This window comes from Sarcophilus harrisii, chromosome 2, assembly GCF_902635505.1.
Source record: "Sarcophilus harrisii chromosome 2, mSarHar1.11, whole genome shotgun sequence".
NCBI classification, from domain to species: domain Eukaryota; kingdom Metazoa; phylum Chordata; class Mammalia; order Dasyuromorphia; family Dasyuridae; genus Sarcophilus; species Sarcophilus harrisii.
This window is the reverse complement of record NC_045427.1, coordinates 484416623-484438536: the sequence shown is the minus strand read 5'-3', so window position 1 is coordinate 484438536 and position 21914 is coordinate 484416623. Positions and strand designations below refer to the sequence as shown.

The 21914-nt window shown below is 37.0% G+C and overlaps 1 protein-coding gene across 1 annotated transcript in view; it reads right to left on the bottom strand.

Moving 5' to 3' along the window:
- CFAP77 (cilia and flagella associated protein 77) overlaps window positions 1-21914 on the bottom strand; it is a 183981-nt gene that overhangs the window by 11308 nt on the left and 150759 nt on the right. The window lies entirely within an intron of this gene.

Genomic DNA, 21914 nt, shown 5'->3' with positions numbered 1-21914 from the left:
AGTCATGGTACTGATTGGGTACCTTGGATTGCTCACTTAATTCTCTGGGCCTTAGCTCTTTATTTGTCAAATGTGAATTTAGACTCGATGACCTCTAAGGTCCTTCCTAATGCTAGTATTCTATCATGTATATTTTTTAAGAGCAGAGACACTGAGGTCAATACCTAGTTACCCCTTTGGGGGAGTAGGATTTTCTTGCTTAGACTATTACCTAGGGATTATGATAACACTTAATATGTCTTTTTAGTCTTTGCAAAATAGTGTCCAGAAATTCCAAGGGAATAAAAGAAAGAAAGAGAACAAAACCAGTGTTACACTTATCCATAAGCCTTACAGTTAACAGTCCAATATGTGAGTTTATTTTTCTGGGCCAATTTGTTTTTTCTTAAAGTTCAACAGTATTCCCTCAAATCCAGAAAATTACTAGGCTCTGAAGAACACCTAAAATATGGGGAATCAATGCTCTATGCTCTCGGTATTTTAAATGTAGTCCTTCCTGGTGTTAGGGATTTAAACAAGGTGACTTCTTTTAGTTCATGCTCACTGTCAACAAGGTGATTCTGTCATGATGCTTCTAATCTTCCCAGATGGACGGTTGTTCACCATAGGGAGAAATGGAAGAGGAGAATAAAAACTACTGACCAGGTTAATTTAAAAAACATTTCCCTTAAGAATTTATTTTTAAAATCCTCTATATTTGGGGGATAGGGAAGGGAAAGGAGGAGGAGAGAATAAAGAGAGGGAGTTTTGAGTTTTGCTCCTCACATTGGGAGGTTGTCTATTCTAATGAGGGCACTTGAAAATTATAGTTCCAAATCACTGATCAAGTCATGTTTGGAGTGGCTTAAGCTCATAGGCATTTGTAGAAACCAGTTTAAGACATGATTATGTAATAGACTGTCTAAATTCTACTTCATGATTTTCCAATTTTTATTTTAAGTAATTGACTGGGGTGACATTATCTGCAGGGACAGTTGGTCATTTAAATGGTTTGTTCTCCTGCTAGCTTAAATTTTTCTATAGTCCTAAAATATTTGGCCATTCTCATCTTCACTCTTCTTCAAATGAATATTTCTCTCATTTGCATGCTGCTCTGGCTCCGTGGCCTAGTTAATCTCTCACTCTCTTCATCAAAAACTATGGTCTCTTTGAATCTTTAAGACCTGAGCAGTTTTATATCAGGAAAGAAAATTTCTCTACTTCCCTGATAAGGTCTCACTTATAGTTTCAGTCATGTGGACAGGTCATAACTAAGAATGATCTACCTCTGGGCGTACTCTGTAATGGTGATCAAAGGATCATCTTTGACATGTGTCATATGTGCCATGAGCTTCCTGGGGGTGCCTAGGAAATTAGATCTTTTTAATACTATAAGTAGCAGAGAACATGCTAACTTTCATTCATAGAAGAAGTTACTTACACTTGCAATCACATATATATATGTGCTTAAGTGTCCCCAAATTGTATGAAATGTATGCTTGCTATTGCATGTGCATGCACAAAATCTCTCTACGTTCCCCTGTAATTCCTCATCACAAAAGATCATATTGTGTCACAAGGAAAAGAAAGTTTGAGAATCCCTGACTTACAAGTCAGAAAAAGAGCCCTTTTGAGAAATTATAGTTCAGAAATCTAAAGACTGTGGAATTTTCTGTTTCCAGGATGAACCAGATGCTTTTCCTTCCCATTTTGCTTCATACTACTAATAATAGGATATGGACTGGACTGGTGATTTCACTGAGCAAAGTGAGGAAATTACCTTTGCCAATGAAGATCAGGACCTTCTCGTATGTCATAATTTTAGAGAAGGGGTTTATAACTTTTTGTCTGTGCTCCAGATCCCTTTAGAAGTCTAGTAAAGAAAGTGCATGGATCCTTTAGAATAATAGTTTTAAATGAATAATAAGAAATAAATTAAGTTTACAAAGGAAATCGATTATGCCAAAATATAGTTATCTAAAAAATAATGTAAGTTAATACATCTTTAACCCTGTAATACTGCAGCTCTTTTTGTGATAGAATGACTTGGAAAGTGGGGGGATGCCTATCAATTGGGGAATGACTGAACAAGTTATAATATCATTATGATGCTATACTGTTGTACTACAGGAAATTATGAAGGGGATGGTTTCCTGAAAACCTAAAAAGATAGATAAGAATTATTAAAAGTGAAGTGAGTAGAACTAGGAGAACCTTGTTTAAAGTAACAGCAATATTGTAACCATAATCAACTGTAAAAGACTTAACTACTCTGATCAATACAATGGTCTATGACAATTCCAAAGCACTCATGATATTATCTGCCTCCAGAGAAAGAACTGGTGAGGACTAAGTGTAGTTTGAAGCATATTTTTTAAAAGTTGCTTTTCTTTTTTTTCTTGTCTCCCACCCCTAATCTCTTTCCCCTCCAAGATGGCCAAAATGGAAGTTTTTGTGTGACTTCATATGTATATTTGCCTTATCAGTGGGTCAAGGTAAGGGGCTGGAGAATCTGGAACTGAAATTTTTTTTTAAATTCATGAACTCCTGTGAATTTCTCTCTTACAGAGTTGCCTTGAGCACAGTAATTAAGCACAGTGGCTTGCCCAGAAGCATAAATTATATGTCAGAGGGAAAACTTGAACTCGTATCTTCCTGTTTCAAGGTCAGCTCCCTGTCCATTCTGCCTCTCAATCGTAATAATAAACAATATTTATTATGTATCTATAACATAATATTTATAATAAATAATAATAAATACAGTGTTTTAAAGTTTGCAAAGTGTTTTGAGGCATTGAGGCAACTATTTGTCCCCACCCATCACTCTCCCCAATCTTTTCTAGATAAACTGCTATCTAGCCATGTCTTCTCCCATCTTATACTTGTAAAAAGTGATTTATTTTAATTTAAGTATTTAACTTTAGAATTATCTCTTCCTATTAAATTACATCCCATTCTCTATTCAAAAGATGTCAAGATATTTTTGGTTCTGGATTTTTTTCATTTAAGTTTCCTACCTTTGAGTTACCTGAAAGTTTGATAAACCTGCCATTCGTGGTTTTATCCAAGTTTTTTTTTTATTAAAACATTAAGTAGCACCAGTCCTGAAGTCAGGAAGATCTGAGTTCAAATCTGATCTCACTTAATACTTCCTAGATTTTTGGCCCTGGGCAAATCACTTAACTCCAATTTTCTCAGCAAAAACAAAACAAAACAAAAACATTAAGTAACTTAGAGCCAAGCATAGATCCCTGAAGCACCCCATTAGAGACCTTCTTCCAATTGAATGATTCAGTACTAATATTTGAATCCAGTCAATCAATTCTGAATCCATCTAACTAGTGTCTAACTCATGGTTCTCCATCTTTACCATAAGAATAACTACAGACTTTATCAAACATTTTGCTTCCCACTTCTCAATCAATCTCTCCTCCTAGATACTCTCTTGTCTCTAGGTTTTGGGGACACTGTTTTCTCTTGGTTCTTCTCCTACCTATCTAACTGCTCCCTCTCAATATTATTTAGTAGGTCTTTATCCCGATCACCCTTCTATCTACAGGTGTCCAATAGGGTTTTGTCCTGTTCTCTCTTCTCTTTTCCCTCTATATTACTTCCCTTGGTGACACCATCCCATGGATTTAATTGCCATCTTCTATTCTAATGATCTCATAACTACTTATCTGGTCTCAAATTCTCTGCTGACATCCAATCTTGCAATTGTATTCCTTTCAGTAGATAGCCACTAGGTAAGCTAAATTCAACATGTCCAAAACAGAATCTTTTCTCCTAAATTCTCCCTTCCCCCTTTCTCCTAGCTACCCTATTATTATAGAGAGCAACATCATACCCCCCAGTTTCTCAGACTTGCAACTTAAGAGACATCCTTGATTCCTTACTATCTCTCACCCGACACACACACCTCCCACCACAACCTATCCAATCTGTTGTCAAGTCCTTTCAATTTCATATTTGCAATAATTTTCCAATATGCTCCTTTTCTCTCCTCTGAAACTGCCTCCACTCTAGTATAGAACTTCATTGCTTCATACCTGAATTATTTCTATAGCCTGGTAATGGGTCTGTCTGCCTCAAGTCTCTCCCCACTCCAAACCATTCTCCACTAAATCACCCAAGTGATTTTCCTAAAGCACAACTCTGACAATGTCACCCCCCCTCCTACTCAAAAATCCCAGTGGTTTCTTAATACTTCCAGGACCAAATATAAAATGCTCTGTTTGGCTTTCAAAGCCCTTCATAACCTAGCCAACCTACTTACCTTATTCACTGCCACACATACTTCAATCCAATGACACTGGCTTCCTGGATATTCCACAAACTAGTTACTCCATCTTTTAATTCTGGGCATTTCCCCTGACAATTCCCCATGCTTTCCCTTTTCATCTCTGACTACTAACTCCACTGACTTCCCAACCAAATCCTCTGTCTTACAGAAAGCTTTTTCTAACCCTTAACTCGAACCTCTTAATTCTTTTGCCTTCCCTCTGCTAATTATTCCTATCCTGCATATAGCTTGTTTATATATCTGTTGCCTCTCTCTTTATATTGTGAATTCCTTGAGGGTAAGGATTACCTTTTGCTTCTTTTTGTATCTTTAGTACATAGCACAGTATTTATTGATTGATAAATAACTTATTTATTTTCATTTCCAAATGTGTCCCTCCTCTTCCACCACCCAACAAGTTATCTTTTGTAAAAAAAAAAAAAAAAAAAAAAGTAGTTCAGAAAATTTAACTCTTGCATCAAGCAAGTCTGTATCAAGAAAGATAGTATGTAAAATATTCTATATTCATAGTTCTTCATCTCTCCAAAGAAGGAAGGGAGGTACATTTTCTTATTTCTTTTTGGGGGGACTAAGCTTGGTCACTTTTAATTATAAAGGATTTGGTTTTGGTGGATTTTGTTTTGTTTTTGTGCTTTCCATTTGTGATAGTCACTCTGAATCAGTTCATATATCTTCTTATGCTCCTCTGAATTCTTCAAATTCATAATTTTATGGCTCATGTATATATATATTTTAAATCTTTGTAAGTTTTTTGTGTATCCACATTAGTCTTTTCAGTCAACTCCCATTTCCCCTCCTAGTTTTAATTGTTTTTCTCTGTGCCATCAGAAATTCATTCCTCAATGATTCCCAGTCCTCCTAGACTAGCTTTCTTTGTAGAATTTTAGTTCATGGCATTCTACCTTCCTTTCCTCTTAATCATTTCAGATCATCTCTCTCCAAAATCCAGAGCAAATAATAGGCTAATCAGATTTCCTTCTCCATCACAAATATTCACAATTTTCTTTCCCTCTATTTACATTCTATAACTCCCCATTTCTAAACATGGTTACAACTCTTGAAACTTAATCTAGGAAGGAGAAGAAACTAGCATGGCTTTGAACTGAAACTTAATTTGTCATCAGAGAATGTCAGTCTATAAGAGACCTTCCTTGGAGATTCTTTCATCCACCACTTTTTTTTATGGTTTGGGAAACAGGTTCAGAGATGGGAAGAGAATTGTCTGAATTACTATCACAGAAAACCATGCAAATATATCCTTATATAAAATTGTGATTTCTCTATATAACATCAAGGAAAAATTGTACAGAGACTAAGTTTACATTCAAATGGATAAGTCGGCCTTCTGGGTGGGTTAAGAACTGAATTATCTGGATCATAGAACTGTCTACACAGGTCAAATAAAATGGATTTTTGCATGATCATAGCTGGTATAAATAATTCTGGAACCTGATACAAAAGCTTCACAAAGATAGACCAATTCAAATTGTGAATGACTTGGCTATTCTCAGCAATACAAAGATCCAAAACAATCCCAAAGGACTAATGAAAAATGCTATCTGCCTCCAGCAAAAGAACTAAAGGAGTCTGAATACAAACTGAAACAATACTATTTTTCACTTTATTTTTTTAGTTCCCCCGCCCCCACAAAGTGACTAATATGGAAATATATTTTAATTTTGTAGATTGTAGATGTATAATCCATATCAGATCAGATTACTTATCATCTAAGGAAGGGGGTAAGAGAGGGAAGGAGGAAGAGAATTTGGAACTCAAAATTTCAAAAAATGAATGTTAAAAATGTTTTTACATATAATTGGTGAAAAAATTTAAAAAGAGGTGAACCAGTTCAATGGTGATGAGGTAAAGTGGAATGGGGAAAAAGAACTCAGACACTGAAATACAAGACCCCAAGGGTAGGACCTAGGTTTCTGGTGGGGAATTACCAGTGAATTAGGAAGCCTCATGGGAAAAGGAGTTTCTCTATCTGCTGGCAAAGTAGGAAATTGGATAGCTTCCTATTTCATTAATTATTCTTCTTAACTGTGGCTAACCTCAAATTTTTTTATCTACTTAGGAAATACAAATGTTGTCAACATCCTCTATATTTCAGCATCCTGGGAAGAACCCCAATTTTCTCTGCTCTTGTTATGTCTCTCTATCATTTCTTTATGTTACTAGGATTCAAGGTTTAGAAAGGTTTACATAAATAAAAAAAAAACCACAGTAGTTATTTATGGAGAGCTGGGATATTCTAGGAACTTTCCAAGCCTTTTGGAATTAAATTGATTTCAACAAAGATCACACTTATGTGTAAGGAATAATGAGATGAACAAAATTCAATCTCTACCTTCAAGGATGTTAAGGTCTAGTAAGGGAGATAAAATACATAAATCAATAATTCTAAGACAAAATCAGATATAATGAGTGCATGAGAGGTTCAAAAATGCTGTTGGTGACTAAAGAAGGTAGACATAATTTCTAGATGAGATATTAAATGAGGTAATTAAAATTTTTTGTATTATTATAAAAACTTTTTAAATTTTAATTTATTTATTTCAGTATACACTACTTTATGAATCATGTTGAGAAAGAAAAATCAGAACAAAAGGGAAAAGCCATGGGAGAGGGAAAAAAGCAGAAAAAAAGAAGTGAACATAACATGTATTGATTATGTTCTTTTTCTGGATGCAGATGGCATTTTCTGTCCAAAGTTTTTTGGGATTGCTTCACTGAACCACTAAGAACTTAAGTCTTTCATAGATGACCATCATACTTGCTGCTATTTTTATAGTGTATTCCTAGAGATTCTGCTTATTTTGCTCACTATCAGTTCTTTTAAATCTTTCCAGGCCTTTCTGAAATCAGTTTGTTCATAATTTTTATAGAACAACAATATTCCACTACCTTCATATACCACAACTTATTCAGCCATTCCCCAATTGATGGGCATCAACTCATTTTCTAATTCTTTGTTACCACAAAAAGAGCTGCTACAAACATTTTTGCCCTTGTGGGTCCTTTCCCATCCTCTAGGATTTCCTTAGGATACAGACCCAGTAGTGGCACTGCTGGGTCAAAGGGTATACACAGTTTTTATAGCCCTTTGGGTATAATTCCAGATTAACTCTCCAGAATAGTTGGACCATTTCACAACTCCACCAATAATGTATTAGTGTCCCAGTTTTCCCGCATTGTCTCCAATAGTTATCATTATCCTTTCCTATCATCTTAGCCAGTCTGAGAATTGTAAGGTGGTACCTCAAAATTGTTTTAATTAGCATTTGTCTAATTAATAGAGCATTTTTTCATATGACTATAAATGGCCTTAATTTTGTCATCTGAAAACTGTCTGTTCATATCCTTTGACCATTTAACAATTGGGGAATGACTTGTATTCTTATAGATTTGACACAGTTCTGTATATATTTTTAAAATGAGACTTTTATCAGAAACACTGGCTGTAAAGATTTTTTCCCCAGCTTTCTACTTTCCTTTTAATCTTGTTTATATTAGTATTTTTTATGCAAAATCTTTTTAATTTAATGTAATTAAAGTAGTCCATTTTCCCTTTCATAATGTTCTCTAGTTCTTCTTTGGTCATAAATTCTTCCCTTCTTCAAAGATCTGATAGGTAAATTATCCCTTGCTCTCCTAATTTGTTTATAGTATCATCCTTTATTCCCAAATCATGAATCCATTTTGACCTTATTTTATCATGGGTGTGAGATGTAATTTCCCCAGAAATTTTTGTCAAATAGTGAGTTCTCATTCCAGAAGCTGGAATTTGGGGGTTTATCAAATACAAGACTACTGTAGGCCTTGATTATTGATCATGTGTATCTAATCTATTCCATTGATCCACCACTCTGTTTCTTAGCCAATACCAAATGGTGATGACTGCTGCTTTATAATATAGTTTTAGATTTGGTACTGCTAAGCTATCATCCTTTGTATTTTTTTTTCATTAATTCCCTTGATATTTTTTACCTTTTGTTCTTTCAGATGGATTTTGTTATAATTTTTTCTAATTCTATAAAATAATTTTGGCAGTTTGATTGGTATGGTACTTAACAAGTAGATCAATTTGGGGAGAATTGTCATTTTTATTATATTATCTTGGCCTACCCATAAGCAATTGATATTTTCCCAATAGTTTAGATCTGATTTCATTTGTATGAGAAGCATTTTATAATTGTGTTCATATAGTTCTTGCCTTTGTCTTGGCAGGTAGACACCCGAATATTTTATTTTGTCTAAAGTTATTTTAAATGGAATTTCTCTATCTCTTGTTGCTGGGTTTTGTCATAATATATAGAAATGCTGATGATTTGTGTGGGTTTATTTTATATCTTGCAATAATTTTGCTAAAGCTGTGAATTGTTTCCACTAGGTTTTTGAATGATTTTCTAGGATTCCCTGAGTATATCATCATATCATCTGCAAAGAGTGATAATTTTACTTCATTATTGCCTATTCTAATTTCTTTAATTTCTTTTTCTTGTCTTAATGCTAAAGCCAACATTTCTAGTATAATGTTGAATAATAGTGGTGTTAATGGGCATCCGTGTCTCACCCCTGATCTTACTGGGAGTTCATCCAGCTTCTCTCCATTACAAATAATGCTTGCTGTTGCAATAATAATCTAAATAAATAAATAAGCAAAATAATATTGCTTATTATTTTAAGGAAAGCTCCCTTTATCCCTATGCTCTCTAGTATTTTAATAGAAATGGGTGCTGAAATGAGATAATATTTATAAAGCACTTAACACAGTGTCTGGCACATAATAAACTCTTAATAAATATGTATTCTCCTCTTTCCTGAGATTTATATTCAGAAGGCAAATTCTAAGTGTTTCCAAAAACTTTCCTTAAGTGCCATCTCAGAAATGAAATCCAAGCTCTCTTGGTTTAATCCAGTTTGACTATTTTTATATTTTAATGTCTTTGTAGTCTGAGTCTAGTATAAAGCAAAGAAAAAAACCAACAATATTAGGCTTATTGGCTGTTTATTTAAAGGGTCAATAGAAGATCAAAGCAGGATTTCCCTTTGTGACAGTGACAGGTATAGATTTGGAGGTTCAAGTAAAAATCCCAGAATCACTGGTTCACAACATCCAAGAGATCCTGAGGTTTACTTGTGTCTATCTGTAATCATTTGGATTTGCAAATAAGCCAGCAGGAGAGAGAAGCAAAATGTTAGAATGTTGGATTTGTGTAAGAGTTCAGTAGATTCAGAAAGTGAACAAAGGCTGAGCATAGTGGTACACACCTATAATTCTATCTACTGAGGAGGCTGAGACTAGAGTATAGAGTTCAGGAGTTCTGAGCTGCAGTAGGCTAAGCTGATCAGGGAACTACACTAAATTCAGCATTCATATGAGTCCCCATAAATGAAGGGTCGTCAGGTTGCCTAAGGAAAGGCAAAATCAGCCAGTTATGGAACAGATTAAGGTTTCTGTGCTGATCAGAATGGGATCCAGAAGTGGCTTCTGCATATCCAGTTTGGATGAAATAGGACGATCCAGTATTTTAAAAGGAGGTAAATTAAGAAATAAAATTTAAGTTGCAGTTACTTTAAAAAATATATTAGTGTGCACGAATGTTTGTGGCAGCCCTTTTTGTAGTGGCTAAAAACTGGAAACTGAATGGATGTCCATCAGTTGGAGAATGGCTGAATAAATTGTGGTATATGAAAATTATGGAATATTACTGTTCTGTAAGAAATGACCAACAGGATAATTTCAGAAAGGCCTGGAGAGACTTGCACGAACTGATGCTGAGTGAAATGAGCAGGACCAGGAGATCATTATATACTTCAACAACAATACTATATGATGACCAGTTCTGATGGACCAGGCCATCCTCAGCAACAGATCAACAAATCATTTCTAATGGAGCAGTAATGAACTGAGCTAGCTATGCCCAGAAAAGAACTCTGGGAGATGACTAAAACCATTACATTGAATTCCCAATCCTATATTTATGCCCACCTGCATTTTGATTTCCTTCAAGCTAATTGTACAATATTTCAGAGTCTGATTCTTTTGTACAGCAAAATAACATTTTGGTCAGGTATACTTATTGTGTATCTAATTTATATTTTAATATATTTAACATCTACTGGTCATCCTGCCATCTAGGGGGGGTGGGGGTAAGAGGTGAAAAATTGGAACAGAGGTATGGCAATTGTTAATGCTGTAAAGTTACCCATGTATATATCCTGTAAATAAAAGGCTATTAAATAAATAAATAAAATATATATATATATATATATATATATATATATATATATATATTATATATGCTTTGGAGGTGAATGTAGGGAAGAGAGATTGTCAAGTATACCCATAGTTAACCTACTGAAGAGAATGGGGTACTTCTTAAAAATATCATCCGACAATTTCAGAGTCAGAAGAGGTTTTAAAGATCATTGAATCAAAAATATACCTAAACAAGAAATATTTTAGACAATTTCTCTAAGTGGCTAATGAGTCTAGACTTGAAGACCTCCATTGGTAGAAAATCCCATCAATTTCCAAAGCAGTCTATTCCACTCTGGACAATTGCAATTATTACTAATTGTTCCTTAGACTGAGGCCAGATCTGCTTTTTCAACTTCCACCTATTGCTCCCAAATCTTCCCTCTCTGCCTAAGGGGAACTGAAGTAATCCCTTTTCTATATAACAGCTCTTCAAAACTTAAATACTCTTTATCAGTCTCCCAAATCTTTCTCTTTACTAAGACAAACTTATCTTCCTATGCACTTCATCCCATCCCCCCCACTCCCCTAAATGAGTCTACTTCTTTATTTATCTCCTCTCACTTTATGATCTTCAATATCTCTTTATCCACTGGCTCCTTCTCAGTTGCCTAACTGCCTTAATTTTTCTCCTCCCCCCCCCGCCTAATTTTTTTTATTTGTCCCTATTTATTAGTCCTTTCAAGCATTCTGCTTTTTGTCCCCCTAACAGCTAAACTTATGGAAAATGTCTACACTCATTGTCTCCACAGCTTCCTTTTCATCCCCATTCACTTCTCAACACCCTACAGTCCTGCTTTTAATCTCAGCACTCAACTGAAACTATTGTTGCCAAATTTAGTGGCTTTTTCTCAGTTACCCTTTTTGATCTTTCAGCATCCTTTCACACTGCTGACCTTTTTACCTCCATTTTACCTCTTAGATACTTTCTCTTCCGTAAGTTTTCACTACACCCAGTCACTTTCTACCTGTCTGACCATTCTTTCTGTCGCAGTGGCTTTGTCTCTTCATCATTATCCTACTCCCTTTGTATGGATATACCCCAGGGCTCCATCCTGGACTATCTCTCTTTACATTCTTCCTCTAGGTGAACTCAGCAGCTTCTATGACTTCAATAATCATTTTTATGCAGACGCTTCATCCCTCAACTCTTTCCAGAGCTGCAAACCTTAATAGTCAACTGTCAGACATCTCCAGTTAGATGTCCCATATGCCTTCAAACTCAACATGTTCAACTCATCTTTCCCACCAAATCCATGTCTTTTTTTTCTGAAATCATTATGTCTTTCAAATGCACCTACCATCTTTTCTAGTCATTCAAGTTTGAAACTCTTTGTTCTCCTCAGCTGTACCTCCACATACAACCAGTTGCAAACTCCTTTTGATTCTACTTTCACATCTCTTTTTAAACAAATTTAAAATTTTATTTTATTTTTAATTTATGGAATAAAACAAACATTTACATAAGATAGTATAATAAAAGGATGATTGAACATGAAACTGCAAATTTATTAAATACAACATGTTATTCCTTTTAAATACATAATAAAGTTACATAATTTTTTTTTGTTTCCTCCCCTCCCAGAGAGGGCTACTAGTAGATACAAATTATGTATGTATATATGTATGTGCATATATATATATATATATATAAAATCAGGGTATACATGTTTCTATCTTATTAATTCAGCTCTTATACTTGTCTCCTTTTCTCCACTCACACACTCACCATCTTGTTTAGGCCCTCAACATCTGGACAACAATTGGCAGTATCTCAGACAATTGCAACAGCCTCCTTGTTGGGCTCCCAGTCCCTCTCTTCAATCCATTCATTCTCAGCAGATCTACAAAATTGATATTCCTAAAGTCCATCTGACATGATCACTTTCCTGCTCAATAAACTTCAGTAGCTTCCTAGTGACTAAGATAAAATGGAAACTCTTCTGTTTGGTCTTTAAAATGTTTTACATTCTAGCCCCATCCTTCTTTCCAGATTCATCTCAAATTAATTCATCTTCATATACCCTACCTTCTAGCCAAAATGATCTACTTGCTCTTTTCCATCATGACAATCCAGGATCTATAGTTATTTGACACCTGTGATCCTAATTCTCATCTGTGTACATTTCTTTACAGAGGCTGTTTCCCATATCTAAAATGTTTGTCACTTCTGCTACCTACATCCCTTAACTTCTGAAACATGGCTCAGGTATCACCTCCTAAAAGACTTTCCTGATCTCCCCAGATTTCCACCAGCTGCATCCCACAGTGCAGCAAATGCTTGCTGAATTGTTTAATTAAATCCCCAGTTCATTCAACAGATCTTCACATGGCCTGATCTCCAGTCCTCTCACTGTCCTTGATCATTACTTCCTGGACAAGTTCCAGTATTAAAAACCTCTAGAGAATAAAGGCTAAGGGAAGGGAATATACCACACTACTATCTAACACATTAAACAGGACACAGAGGAAGAGGACTCTCAAGCTGTTGGGCTTGGTACTGAATCTGTCCCTAAGTCTTTGATTCACTGCAACACTCAGCTGCACCCAAGTGAGTGGCCATGCAAAACATGGGAACCTACCGACCCTAAGCAGCGCGCATTTCTTCTACATCATCTCGCAAGGTGCCATTCTGTTACAAAGAGAAAGAACTCTACGGAGATCTCAGAAAACCTGCATCAAAGTATCTAATATCTCTATCTTAGAATCCCTTAAAAATGTGTCGGCCCCCAAAGAATGTCACCACGAGAAACATACTCCACAGGACCATCTGCAAGGATTGTGTATATTCATCTTCATGGGGATGGAACCCTTCCAGTGCAGACGTGAGTAGAGTGTACCCTAAACAGTACAAAGTCCGGGGATGCTCGATGTAGTCCCGAGTGGTTTGTGAGAGGCAGTTTCAACACAAAACTGATCCTCAGCTCTCTCCCTTCGACACAAAGGCAGGCTTTGGTTTCCTTGCTCCTTCCCGGGAACCTGGTCCTATCCTCTGTACCCCTGTCCAAAACCGGAACACGGGAGAAAGCCCGCGCGGGCACACACACACACACACACACACACACACACACACACACACCAGGATGCAAATGATAAGTACGGAGCCATCACTTGTGAAGCTTGACAGAAAATAATGAGAAACACTAAATCTTTTATAAGGTCAACACTCGCCTTTCCTGAGCAGCTGTCAAACAAGAAAAGAATTTAGCGCGGGAGCCGCGAAACTTCCATCGGCTCATTAAACCCAACAGGGCCCGGGCCTGGCGTGGCGGAGCAGACGCGGGGCCCTCCGTTTTGTGTCAGTAATTTGCGGCGGAGGAGGGAAGAAGAAACAGCCAGCGCCAAAGGGGCCTAGGGGGAGGCTGGGGAATCGTTAGCGCGCCAGGAGCGGCCCCAGCTCCTAATTGGAAGCATTGGGCATTATCAACGGAGGATTTGCCTCCGTTCCCTGACAGCTCGTGGGCCCAAAATGATCGCCCACTTGTCAGTGTAAAAGACCATTAAAAACAAACCATTTTGATTTAATTGGAGGCGGTGCACTGCGGGGCCAGGTGAGGAGGCTCGTCAGCCCCGGCTGGCTGTTGACTCTGCCTTTCTCCTTCTATATTGATGGGGTGGTGACTCCGTGAGTGAGTGTGTGCGTGTGTCCATGTGCGTGTGTGTGTGCGCGTGTGTGTTCCCCAGCCTTTTTGCCTTTCAAGATCTGTCTGGCAAAGAGAGAGCAGGAGACAGATTCTTCAGTCACACCGAGAGCCGTTTTCAATAGGGTTGTCAACAAATTTGATGACAAGTTAAGCGAAAAAGGAGGGATAGTGATACTTTTAATTTTGTTTTCTTTCTTCTTTCCTTCCTTCCTTTCTTTTTTCCTTCCTTCTTCTTTCCCTAGTTCCTTCCATCCTCCTTTCTTTCTCTCTCGTTCTTTCTTTATTTCTCTTTCCTTCCTTCTTTCCTCCCTCGTTCCTTGTTTCCTTTCTTTCTCTCCCTATTTATTTCTCTTTCCTTTTTTCTTCCTTGCTTTCTCCTTTTTTCTCTCTCCCTCTTTCTCTATTTCTTTCCCTCTTTCTCTCCTCTCTTCCTTCTCTTCTTCCCTCTCTCCCCCCTCCTTCCCCTTCTTTCCTCCCCCTACTTCCCTCTCTTTCCTTCCTTCCTTCCTTCCTTCTTCAGTGCCCATATGTGAGTTTCCTGGCTGGACTTAAAACCTACTCTGCTGAAAGGAAGACTTTCTGGATGGAAAGGCTCCGGATTTTGAGTGGCTAGTGCTTCTTAGCAACAACCAGATGGTTATTACCTCAAAGTTTTGCCTATTAAAAAGAAAATCAAGATCCAAACAACTTTGCTAGGCTTTTAGCCTCATTTGGTAGAAGTGCAATATTGCTCTTAGGGACAGGAGAAGGGAAGGTTAAAATTCAACCTCTCTTCCATGATCACCTGAAGCTTGAAATATTTCCCTTGGTTGATTTCATGGCACTATATTTTTTGTATTAATTGAATTCGAGGTTGTGTAATATTGGTAAGTGTAGATATCACAATACCAGATTGTCAACACTCTTAAGAACAGAGATTATGTCTTATTTTTATTATATCCTTCCCAATAAACAACACAGTACCTTGTGTATCAGGATTCTAAATTGGGATTCTTAATCTGGAATCCCTGAACTTGTTTTTTTTTTTTTAAACATTTTCATAAATGTATTACAATATAATTGATTTCCTACTTTATGATATTATGTAGTTTGTTTTATGCATTTAAAATTATTATTATTCTAAGATGGGGTCCACAGATTTCATCAGACTACAAAACAGGTCTAGGATACACCAAAAAAGGGAGAGAGACAGAGACAGAGAGACAGTGAGACAGACACAGAGAGAAAAACAGACATATACAGAGGAAGCAGCTAGGTAATACACTTCATAGAGTGTTGGACTTGGAGTTAAGAAGATGAGTTCAAAGATATTTCCTGGCTATATGATTATGGGCAAGTCACTTAATGCCCCTGTGCTGTTGCTCTGCAAAATAAGGAGATTGGATGTCATGATTTCTAAGGTCTCTTCTAAGCTTGAAATCTATGACAATGAACTCCCTGATCTTGAGGCTGTCTCTGTTGAATACACTCGAAGTTTCAATACCATCCGGTTTCAATAATTTGCCCTGGCAGAGACTACCAGTGTTAAGGAATATCCTTAATCTGTAAATTCTCTGAAGTCCATGTGTTTTTTTTTATAATGTCTAATGCACAGCAGTGGGTACTTGATGAAAATTAATAAATTGATTTTGTGCCAGAGGACCTATGTTCAAAAATTCTACTTTGCTCCTTGAGGTTCCATTTTAACTTGAACAGATCTTTCTGGCCTTCATTTTTCTCCCCTGTAAGATGAAAGATTTGGAATGGATACCTTTTGTGGTCCCTTTCAGCTCTATATTTCTGTTCCAAGGATCATTTGCTTCAGGGTTCCAGGAGTAACGGAGTAATCCATTCTGCCTGGATTGTAAGGTCCATGAATAGAGAAGTCCTGTGAAATAAGGCTGGAAAGGAACCACTATGGAGGGTTTTAAATGCCAGGCTAAAGTCAAAATGACTCCATCTGTGTGATCTATATAAGTAACATCTCTTCCCTGGCCCTCAATTTCCTCATCTATAAAATAAGGTAATTGAACTAGCTGACCTCTGAGGCTCCCTTCTTTCTCTAGAGCCTATGCTCTCTCAGGTAAATTTATGCACCAGAATGCTAATCTTACATCATGGCTATGTCATTTACAGCTTAACTCTTCTGACAGTCACAAATGTTGAACTACACAAAGCTCGTCAATCCTGTATCTTAGAGAAAGGGGTGAGGGAAAGGCAGACCACCTTTTCAAAAAAAAGGAAAATGTGGGCTGTTAATTTTCATGAAGAATCAGATTGAAAGCAGACATCTGATCCCTGGTGAAAAGCAGATTCCAGGGCCCTGAATTTTGCTGCTGAATTTATACAATGAGGATTCTTTAATTACTTTCCCTAGAAATTTACCTGACAGTGCTATCTCAGGTAGCGCAAGTCGGCTTTCCTGGAGAGCTGTTCATCGGTTGACAGAGTCTTTGATTTTGTGCTAGGCTGCAAATTAAGTCCTTTGCCAAGGTATCCAAACGCTGCCTCGTCAGTTGCTTATCGTGTATTCATATAGAATATTGAACACAGATTGTTTTATCTGTTTGGGAAGCCAAGGATGTAGACAAATGTTTTCTGTCCATATCTATTGTGGTAGTTTCCTCCCTTCTCTTCTCTTTTTGAAGCTCTATTCTGTGCTAAATGCCCAGGTACAGATGACTGAGGTGTTGCTATTCTGTATACCAAGGACTATTCTAAAGGATTGGACTACATTAGCAAAAGATGAGACATTTGCCTCAGGACAATAGATATGACACATGCTCAGAGATTCCTGATGTAAAGTCTATAAACTTGTATTTTACAAATGTATTTTAACAATTATTTCAATAAAATTGGTTTTCTTTGCATTCTTCTGCATGTTGCTTTATACATTTGAAAACATTATTTAGAGAAATTCCATAGGCTTCCAACTGCTAAGGGGTATTTAAAAAGTAAAAAGAAAAAGCCGTGGTAAAGGGAAGGGAACCAGACTTCCCTCGGAAATGCCAAAACTAGAAGCGAATTAAGTGTCCATTGATCAATGAATGTTTGTTTGAACAAATTGTGGTGTGGATATTATGAATTATTATTGTGTTGTTAAAAAACAAAACAAAGTAAAAAACCAGCAAATGTGAAGGGAAACTTAGGAAGAGTGGTGAGAATCGATATAAAGATATATAACCAGGTGAATGATATTATGATGGCCACATTAAAGTATAGGAAAACTTTACTGAAAGACATCATAATTCTGAACAACATAGAGATCAGTTGGAACTCTAGAGGGCTGACTAGGAAACTGCTTCCCTTCTCTCTGCAGAGAGGTGGTGGATTGTAGGTACAGAAAGAGACATGTATCATTAGACACTGCTAATGTGTTGATTTGCTTTAACTGTACTTTGTTTAATGCAAGTTCAAGTTACTTGTTGGAGAAAATCTCATTAAAAGGTGACACTGATGTTTAAAAAGTATCAATAAAATGTATTTAGAAGTAAAAAAAAAAAAAAAAAAAAAAAAAAAAAAAAAGCTGCCACGTGGCCAGGTATCCTGGGAATCTCTCTGACTTATTTTGCCATGACTTTCCCATCCTGATGATATTTTAGTGGAAACTTAAAAAAAAAAAATTTATCCAAAATAGATACTCCATCAAAGGTATAGTATAATGGATAGAAGACAGCCTCAGAGAGAAAGGGAGATAGGTTCAGCTCCTGCCTGTGTCACATACAGGCTATGTGATCCTGGGCAGATAACTTCAATTCTCTGTGCTGTAGTCAACTCTCTATTTGAGACTAGCTCTATTTGAGACTGCAGGATAGCTGCTAATCTGCATTGATAGGTTTCCTCACTAGGAATTCTCTATACCAATGAAATCACAGGGTAGGACAAAAAACTAATGTGATCCTTCTCATTGATTTTACAATGTGGCTACATTCACTTTGGTTAGTGAACTTCCAAACAAAATCAGAATAGGTCATGTCCAGATATACAGAATATTGGGTCTGGGGTCAGGAAGACTTCTGACATTCAAATCCAGCCTCTGAATTCACTAGCTACACAACTCTGGGAAAATCTCTTAATTGCAATGTGACTCAGGAAAATTTCCTAGAACTTACATAATCATAGATGACTGTGATGTCTGAGGCTACATTTTAACTCAGGTCCCTCTTGACTCCAAAATCTACTCTATCCACTGTGCCACCTAGCTGCCCAAGGATTCCCAAGTTTGTCCTCCAAAGCACAACACTGTTGCTTCTTTAGATATCCAAAGACAGCATTAGAGAAGCAGTTAGGTGAACAGATGCTAAATGAAATTAGTAGAACCAAAAGAACATTGTACAGAGTGGCAACAAGATTATATGATGATCAACCCTGATGGACATGATTTTGTTTTTTCAAAAATAAGGTGATTCAGGCCAATTCTAATAGACTTGTGATAGAGCCATGTGCACTCAGAGAGAGCTCCACTGAATGTGGATCATAACATAGTATTTTTACCTTTTTGATGTTGTTTGCTTTTTTTCTTCCTCAATTTTTCTCCTTTTGATGTGAGTTTTCATTTTTCATTTCATGTGATTTTAGCATGATAAAAGCAGAAATATATTTAGAAGGACTGCATATGTTTAACCTATATTGGATTACTTGCTGTCCAGGGGAGTGGGAAAGGGGGAAGGGGAAAAGGAGAAGAAAAATTTGGAACCAAAGATTTTGTAGGGTGAATGTTGAAAACTATCTTTGCAAGTTTTTTTTTTTAAGTAAAAAGCTGTTTTTAAAAATAAGTAGTTAAGTGACAAAAGCTTAAGAGTCAGAAAAACCTGAGTTTATGCTGCTGCTACTTTTGCTATTGCTGTTTTTGTGTCTGACTCTTCATGACCCCATTTAGGGTTTTCTTGGCAAAAATACTAGAAGGATTTGCCATTTCCTTCTCCAGCTCATTCTACAGATGAGGAAACCGAGGCAGACAAGGTTACTTGACTTGCCCCAGGTCACAGAGCTAGTAAGTGTCTGAGATCAGATTTGAATTTATGAAGATAAATTTTCCTGATTCCAGGCCCAATGTTCTCTATACTGAACCAACCCTGTGTGATGGAGGATAATTCATTTTACCTTTTGGAGCTTCACGGTCTTCATTTATAAAACAGAGAATATTATTAATAATACATACTATCTAATTCCATTATTTGTTTTTTAAGAAAAACACTTTATAAACTGTAAAATCCCATATAAATACAAACGATACTTCTTATGAATCTCACCAAATCAGCCATGCCTTTGATCTGGTCCTGGGGTAGAATTCCCAAGGTTTACAGGCTCAGGACTTTTTGGAGGTTGGGTAAAAGGGATCAGGGAGGCCCTGTAAGGGTGGCCAAGGGGCAGGGCCCCCATCGAGGTTCTTTTTTCCATATGCCTTAAGCTCATCACTTAGGCTAACTCAGAATACTGATCTCCATGCACAATCAGCTATGTTCTACTTCTATAAGACAGTGTCACCAAGGTCAGGATTCAGTCCCTCCCCTTTGACAACTGAACCACGAGTTTGGCTGAGTGAAGCTCTTCTAATTTAGTTTCTCTGTTGGAACCTGCTGCTAGCTAGATACCATGTGATTCCTGTTTTTCTGAGCCAAACTTCATTAAGATCAGGCAAGGGAAGAAATTAAAAATCTAGTGCTGGAGCAGGGGGGGAAAAAGCTTTATCAAAGTAGGAAAAATTCAAGTGAAATAGAAGGAAGAATTTCCTTTCAATAGTTGGTAGATCATGTACCCAATCACTTTAGGAAGTTGTAATAGCTCCTTTCAGATTTTTAAAGTATTCCTCAGAGATGAAGGCTTTCCAGGATTCTGAAGATGTGACAGGCACAGTTAAGCATTTAGGATACACATAGTCAGAAAGTTGTGTTAAAAATGTGTCTGTGTCGAATTATGTTTTTCCAAGAAGGATGGTAGAATTCCACTCTTACAAAGGAATCAATGTGTCTAATTCCAGACCTTTACAATTCATTCCAAGAGCCACACTCTTCTTTTTCTCCTTGTTGTCTTTCAAAGTTTTAAGATCTTCAGCTACAACCTTTCTGTCTAGGTTTTTGTACCACAAGAGAGAAAATAATAGGCATAATAGATAGAGCTGATAGCCTGGGAGTCAGAAATTATTATTATTACTGTGGGATCACAGTAATATCACTGTGGGATCACTGTGGGATAGAGAACTTGAAAAGGCCCCTCGGGCCATTTAGTCCAAACTCTTATTTTACAGATGAGAATGGATAATGAGGTTAGGAGAGTTGAATGGCTTGCTTAAGGACACAGAAAGACTTGGATTCAAGTTTTGTCCCGACACATAATACTGGATGAACCAGAATAAGTCTCTCTATACTGTAAGTATTCTAGGAAGGTAAGGTGTCAATCTATATTGGTTGAGAAAATTCCTTAGAGAGCCTTTATGTTGTACATGTTTAACCTATTTCAGATTGTTTGTTGCTTTGGAAAGGGGGAAGGTAAGAGAGGGAGAGAGAAAAATTAGGAAGGCAGATGCTTACAAAAATGAATGTTAAAAAACTACCTTTACATGTATTTGGGAAAATAAAATACATCAAAGAGGGAGAGAGACAGAGGGAAATGGGGAGAAACAGAAAGACACAAAGACAGAAAGAAAGGAGAGAAAGAGAGATCCTTACATGAAAACAGGTTTGGTCTCTCCTAAAAAAAAAAAAAAAAAAAAAAAAAAAAAAAAAAAGGTTATGTTATCATCTCATAAGCAGGTACCATCTAAGAAGCATCTGTAACATGGAGGTTCTGGTTTGAGAAAAAACAATTTTAATCCTCTACTTTCTCAATATGGTGATTGGGAAATTCTCCAAAATAGTTTGGTTTTCAAGGAAGGATAACTACACTGAAAGAAAAAACATCATTCTCATCTGGACTTCTGAATCACTTTCCTCATTGTTCCTTTCAATATCTGATGCGTTTCATGATTCTCCCATTGCTCCCAATCCCACTGTTCTGGTACCCTATGTAGAAACATGAGGTGACTTGTATCTCAATACAAAGAAAACTGAAGGATTCTTATTTTCATCACTGACTCAGAGAACTTTGGGAGGGAATAATGGATCTGAAAATTTTTCCCCCTAAGCTTGGAGAGAAAAACTCAGGAAGTTTTCCCATGATTTGAACTGGGCAGAAAAAGATGGGGTCCAAGAGAATGATCTTTTTAACTGTAAAGCCAGAAGCTTTCTCGTCTTTTGGGGGGGAGGGGTATTGGAGAAAATGGAAAGAAGATGAATAGAGAGATGGGGGCTGCTCTCCCCCAGGGTTTAGCGGAGAGTTAACTTCCCCGCCTGTTATGATTTGTAAAAGAGCTTAAAGATAGAAAGGAAAATCCTTTCTTAGATTCAGCAGCTTTCACTAATCAACTGCAACTCTAAATGTCACTGCTTGGCTGATTGTGCCGTCATGTTTCACCTCTTCCTATTATATCAGCGAGCTGGGCCCAGGAGACTAAAGGCAGGGTTAGTCTTCCACAGAGAGACAGAGTCAGAACCCAGGGTTCAGAGCACGAAAGCTTGTAAATCAAACTGTTAGCTTAATAGCATGTGCCATTATTCTAAACCAGTGGGGCTGAAACCAGCAGCCAGATGAAAAGAGAGTCTATTTGTCCATACTTTAGTGACTGAATGACTATGTAATATCAGTACTTGTTGTGCTATGGAGGAGAGACAAAGTCTGTTGGGGGAGAGGGGATGTATAGGGATTT